The sequence below is a fragment of the Heterodontus francisci genome, chromosome 27, assembly GCF_036365525.1.
Source record: "Heterodontus francisci isolate sHetFra1 chromosome 27, sHetFra1.hap1, whole genome shotgun sequence".
NCBI classification, from domain to species: Eukaryota; Metazoa; Chordata; class Chondrichthyes; order Heterodontiformes; family Heterodontidae; genus Heterodontus; species Heterodontus francisci.
In genome coordinates, this window is record NC_090397.1 from 54,333,464 (window position 1) to 54,340,103 (window position 6,640).

Here is a 6,640-nt window from a genome sequence, read left to right on the forward strand (position 1 = left end):
CTGACTCGTATATAAAAGTGCTACCCACGGAGCCCTGGCTGAGACTGCTAGAGACCAGCTATTTGACTATGGCAGCCACCACACCAAAGCCTTATCCTATCCTCGCCTGAAATCTGCACACATGCACTGTCTAGCTGGGATAGCTGAGCAATGATCACGAGAGCAGGAACCTTGCTTGATTTCCCTCACTTCCCTAGCATATGTTGACATTAATGTTAGCTGCCCAAGTACCAGCTGGTTCAGATCAGTCAACTCAGTACAGGCTAGTTTGCACTCTCCTGGTCTGCATGTCTCCCTTACATGTGCCCCCCACCAGCTGATGAGGAACACATGTGTGTGCTGCTGCTGGGTGTCTGTGTAATCTGATCCTCTCTCCCTACAGCTGCTGTGTACAGCCCAAATAGCAGAGACGTGGCAGTTCTGAAAGAGACAAGTTAAAAATCTTCAATACTGTTCAAAGGAGGGCTCGTTGGTCTAGGGGCATGATTCTCGCTTAGGGGGACATTTATAGTTCTAAGCTGCGAGAGGTCCCGGGTTCAAATCCCGGACGAGCCCTGTTTTTTTTTTGTCTGAAGGTACAAAGAAATAATCAGCATTCTTATATAATTTGTTACTGATCTTCCATCTACCAGAGGTTTATGGTTTATTCTGTTTAGTGACCAGACCCACAGCTTTAACCTGTTTGTTGGTCAATTTTGTCCCTTCCCCTTTTGCACCTTCTGACTCTTGCTAGGGTTCAGGTCCACCCTACAGAACCTTGCCTAAGCAACCAGTGTTCCCATGTGAGCTGAGATGTAGAATTTAGAGAGCATTGTAAACCAAGCTCAATCCTGTTTGGTTGTGGGTTCAAATCCCACTTAAGCACATAATTTCACCTGATGTTCCTAGTGCAGTTCTGAGGGAGTGCTGTACTGTCAGAAGTGCACTGTTTTGAGAGATGTTAAATCAAGGCCCTGTCTGCCTCAGATCTCATGGCAATATTCGTAGAGAAGCAGGGGAATTCTCCCTGGTGACCTGAGCCAATATTTAATCCCCCATCCAGCACCATTAATACAGGTAATCTGGTCCTTTATCTCATTGCTGTCTGAGGGAGCTCAATGTGTGCAAATTAGCTGTGCATTTTGTATATTACAACACTCAAAAATAACTGATTGGCTGTAAAGGGCTTTGTGAAGTTGAGAGGTTTTGAAGACGCTATATAAATGCAAATTCTTCTTTCTTTCTTGGCCAATGTCCATATGAACACTCTTTCCACCAGAGGATATTGGATATCAATTGGGAGCTGGAAGCCAACCTAAGTTCCTCCGTAGTCCAGGGGCAACAAAGCCATTTGTAGCAACGCATCTTCTTCCCTAGCTGAGATCAGCTAACTCAGCACAGGTTGTGGTCCCGACAATAAGGAGAAACTGTTTCCAGTGGCAGGAGAGTCGGAAACCAGAGGACACAAACGGAAGTTAATTGGCAAAAGAACCAGAGGGGAGATGAAGAGAATGTTTTTTTATGCAATGAGTTGTTATGATCTGGAATACACTGCCTGAAGAGGTGGCAGAAGAAGATTCAACACTAACTTACAAAAGGGAATTTGATAAATACTTAAAAGGAAACATTTGCAGGTTATGGGGGAAAAGCAGGTGAGTAGGACTGATTGGATAGCTCTTTCAAAGAGCCAGCATGGGTATAATGGACAGAATGGCCTCCTTCTGTGCTGTGCTATGTGATTTTAACATGGAAACCTCAGGTCTATAGTTCAGTACTACACCACAAAGTTATGTTACCCACTGGACCATGAGGGAGGCTATCATTAACCCTTTTCTTCACTTTCAAACACTGGCAGGACAGATGTGAATTTTCATCTTTTTCCATTCCCTCTCTCTCCACAAGAGCTCTCATCAGAAGCCCTGACACTTCCTAGCATACAATTATTGGGCTTTCTCCAGGAAATTTTTTATTTACACTGAAAAAGCCGACCTCCAAAAGCAGTCAGTCTTCCTTGGAACTTATTCTTGACTTTGTGCAGAAAGTATCTAAGGTAATAGTCTGTAGATGAACACTGAATCTTTGCATTGTTGGAATATATACTAAAGATAATACTAGTTGCCACTGTTTATTCCTGATCTGCCTGACTGATGGAAAACACCACCCAACAGAATAATATGCTCAGACTAAAACTACTAAAATCTACTTATTAAGACATAAGAGTAAACAGGAGCAAAATTTATACTAGTATTTTTTGATAGATTATACTATTTCACTTTACCTTATGCTACCCACTCCAAAACAATAAAGCTCCAAAATATTAGTGGTTCTTCTCATGCAGGAGTGGGGTCTGGGCCAAACCTGTGCCAGCTACAGTAACACTGAGAGCACCTTGCCCCTGATGATCAGGTTCTTACCTGCATTGGAGGAGCATTGCTCTCACATGACCAGTTTCTGTTTCACCTTGACTATATGCTCCTCCCGGTTTTTGGCACACACCTTGGCCCTCCGAACCGTATCCCCAGCACCTTCAGGTAGTCTGACCTGACGGAGAAGGGATAAAGGATTGGTCAGCCCAGTTTCCAAAAAACATGGCCTCGTTCTTGATGTGATTTACTTTAGCTCCCAAGGCCAGTTCGAACTGGTCGCAGATGCTCATCAGTCTGTGAACAGACAGCAGATCCAAGCAGACGACGGTGTGTCGTACATGTAGACTTTGACCTGAGCACCTCCGCTGCCAGGAATCGTCACCTTGCTTATGCCCACATCCTTCCTGATGGAATTGTGAATCTCAGAGTATTGGCTCAAATAATTCACACAAAGTCAGAATGAAGGACAAATGTGATAGTCTTGTTTACAGGACCCCTACATGCGACAGCTCTTACAAAGATCGATAATAATTGCAAATGTAGCAGGCTGTGAGTTTAGGTGATTGATTGCCTAGGTGGCCAAAGTGAATTATTTCTATTATTTGGATGCACTATCTGTCTTCCAATACTTAAAAGAAAGACTTATATTTATATTGCACAAACTCAGGACGTCCCAAAGCACTATACATCCACCTGAGGGGGCAAATAGGGCCTCAGTTTAATTTCTTATCCAAAAGGCAGCACCTCCGATAGTGCAGCACTCCCTCAATACTAAACTGGAGTGGTAGCCTAGATTATGTGTTGAAGTCTCTGGATTGGGACTTAAACCCCAGAGGTGGGATCACTACCAATTGAGCCACATGAAATAGGACAACATAATCAGAGGTGAAGCATTGACACATTAGACAGCAATGTGGATTGCCCAACATCCTTCCACCCAAAATCTTTCATAGAATATAGTCACAGAAGATATTTTAAAGTGGTACAAGTATTAAGTTGCTTATTGTTTCCCATTCAGTTGATACATTTATTTTTTGTTATATACAGGATGGTATCAAAGTAGGGAAGAGGGTCTTCAGAAATATCACTCACCCAATGGCCAGAGCCTGGAACTACAATGTGACACATAGTGTAGAGGGAACTTTACTTCGTATTTAACTTGTGCTGCACCTGCCCTGGGGTGTTTGATGGGACAGTGTAGAGGGAGCTTTACTCTGTATCTAACCCCTTTTTTCTTTTTTTTATAGTGTAGAGGGAGATTTACTCTGTATCTAACCCCCTTTTTTTGTATCTAACCCATGCTGTACCTGCCCTGTGAGTGTTTGATAGGGCAATGTAAAAAGAACTTTAATGTGTATCCAAGCCATGCATACTGTCCTGGGAAAGTTTGATGGGACTGTGTAGAAGGATCTTTATCGATATCTAAACTTTACTGTGAGCAGAATGTAAAAGGAGTTGATCAGAAGGGTGTCTTCCCTCTTCACAACAGTCAGATGGCAGTTCAAGATATAATGCAATGGATACACAGCACTTTGGGACATTCCAGGAGATGTGATGAGGTTCTATATAAATGCAAAGTCCTTCTCTATAAAGTTCCTCTCACAGGCAAAGACCCCCAGAGGAGAGTGGTGCTGCCAATGGGTATCTGAGTAACCCGATCCTCTCCCCCATGTCCAGACTGAGGATGTAGAGACGTGGTAGTTTTCAGAGACAGAAAGGGAGTTAAACAATTGGCAGAACACTATAGTTGTTCATTGGTCTAGGGCTATGATTCTTGCTTGGGGCTCTTTGTAAGTTTGAAATGTGAAATCCTGGATGAATCCTATTTTTAAAAAGCTTTAATTTGTTCTCTGTGAAAGACATTTAAAAAAAAGAATTTTCTGTTTAGAAAGGAAGATTTACTTCTCATTTTTCAGCTAGAAGACAATAAATTTACAACAAGCTTTAAACAGCTTCTGAATTCTCAACAGTATTACATATTTTCAAGTATATCATCAGCCTGCAGAGCATAAAAACTACAGAAAGAACCACATACAAGAGGAAAGGATTAGAAATTGGTTACTCTGTAAACTTCAACTGATCCAAAACCCTGCTGCTTTTATCCTGACTTTGCACCAAGTTCTGTTCGCCTATCACCCCGTGCTTGCTGATCTACATAGACTCCAGGTCTGGCAACTCCTCGATTTAAAAAGTCTCATCCTTGTTTACATACACAGTCAGTGAGGGGAGATTCAGTACTGTTATGCACACAGTCATTACAGGGATGCTTGTAATACACACACAGTCAGTGTGGGGACAGTCAGTGCTGTTATACATACAGTAAGTGCTGGGACACAGTCCTGTTATACACAGTCAGTGTGGAGCAGTTAGTCCTGTTATATACATAGTCAGTGCTGGGATAATCAGTCTTTAGCCTTAAAGAGAAAACAAAGATCAATTTGTGAAGCACCTTATCATGTCTCTCAGATGTTCCAAAGTGCTTCCCATCCTATGGATTACTTCTGAAGTGAAAACACTGTTTTTGGATAGGCAAACATGGCACAGTCAATTAATGGGATGACTAAGCAGAATTTGTTCTCTTTGATGGTGTTAGTTAAGGGAGAATGTTGGTCAGGACACTGGGGCTTTTCATAGCCTGTGTGGAGTTTGCAAGTTCTCCCTATGTCTGCGTGGGTTTTCTCCGGGTGCTCCGGTTTCCTCCCACAAGCCAAAAGACTTGCAGGTTGATAGGTAAATTGGCCATTATAAAAATTGTCACTAGTATAGGTAGGTGGTAGGGAAATATAGGGACAGGTGGGGATGTTTGGTAGGAATATGGGATTCAAAGCGCCCGCGGGAGATGGCTCGGAGAGCATCTGCAGCGCACTGTCGGCAATGCTGCATGCCTTTATTTAAACCACTGCAAAAAAAAAAACCCTTAGCAAATGTAATCACCTCTAAGTCTGCCAAATGATGCTTCACCTCCCGAAGGACGTGGATGAGCTTTCCGGACGTCGATGGTGGGCACTGAGGAAATGGCTTATTACCTGCACCAGCTTCCCTCCCCCCCCTTTACCCCCCTTCCACCCCCCCCCCACCCACGTCCCCTTCCCTGCTCCATCCTCTCAGCTCACCCCCTCACAACCCCGTCCCAGCCCGCCCCCCCCTCGCACCATCTTCACCCCGCACCCCCTTCCCCTGCACCCCCCCCCCACCCCCTCTTTCTACCCCTCCCCCTTGCATCCCCTCCTCCCACCGGCACCATCCTACACCTGTGTAGGGGCCCCAACAACCCCACTGCCTTGTGGGCATCTCGGGAGAGACCAAGGCTAAGGGAGTAAACCCTAACAGAAAATCCGGAGCGGAACCCCGTAGGCGGTCATGTGTCACCTTTGGCATGTTTCCGGCAGTTCCTTCAGCCATACTGGTGCCAAACGTCGTGTCCTGCACTCCTTTGGACCCCACCAGAAAGGCCGAGAGGGGGGTTTTGACGACTGGGCAACTCTCAACCTCCATAAATTTGCCCAGGCATGCGCCATGGAGAGGTCACTCCACAGTTGCCTCACAGCGACTAAAACAACACGGAAGGCAGCAGTTACAGGTTATAAGTCCAGATAAATTGGCGTAGAAACTGGGCGCCACGGGTTGCCTTTGTCGGTGGGAGAGGTCATTGCACCTCACTGGACAGCTACCGCCCGCCTCAAACCGGGCAGCCCCCGGTCAATAAGATTCTGTCCCGCCACAGTCTGCCTGCTTCAATGGGTGCTTGGAGCTCAGGGTCATTGCCCGAAAGGTGGACTGATACACCGCACCAAACAACATGAAAAAAGGAAAGAAGGTACCAGCCCTTCGCTTTGCAAGCTGGAACGTCAGAACTATGTGTCCTGGCCTGTCGGAAGACCTTACACAAATCAACGATTCTCGCAAGACCGCCATCATTAACAACGAGCTCAGTAGATTCAATGTGGACATTGCAGCACTTCAGGAGACTCGCCTCCCCGCGAGTGGCTCTCTAGCAGAGCAAGACTACACCTTCTTCTGACAGGGCAGGGATCCTGAAGAACCAAGACAGCATGGAGTGGGCTTCGCCATCAGAAACTCCTTGCTCAGCATGATAGAGCCTCCCTCAAATGGCTCGGAACGCATACTGTCCATCCGACTGCTCACCACCTCTGGTCCAGTACACCTACTCAGCATCTATGCTCCAACACTCTGCTCCCCACCTGAAGCTAAAGACCAGTTCTATGAACAACTCCATAACATCATTAGCAGCATCCCCAACACCGAACACCTATTCCTGCTGGGGGACTTTAATG

At 45.5% G+C, this 6,640-nt stretch overlaps 1 non-coding gene across 1 annotated transcript; it reads left to right on the forward strand.

Moving 5' to 3' along the window:
- Positions 1-463: 463 nt before the first annotated feature.
- trnap-agg (transfer RNA proline (anticodon AGG)) lies at positions 464-555 on the forward strand. Its single transcript has 2 exons — positions 464-499; positions 520-555. It is a non-coding gene; the product is annotated as a tRNA-Pro (tRNA).
- The last annotated feature ends 6,085 nt before the right edge of the window (positions 556-6,640 follow it).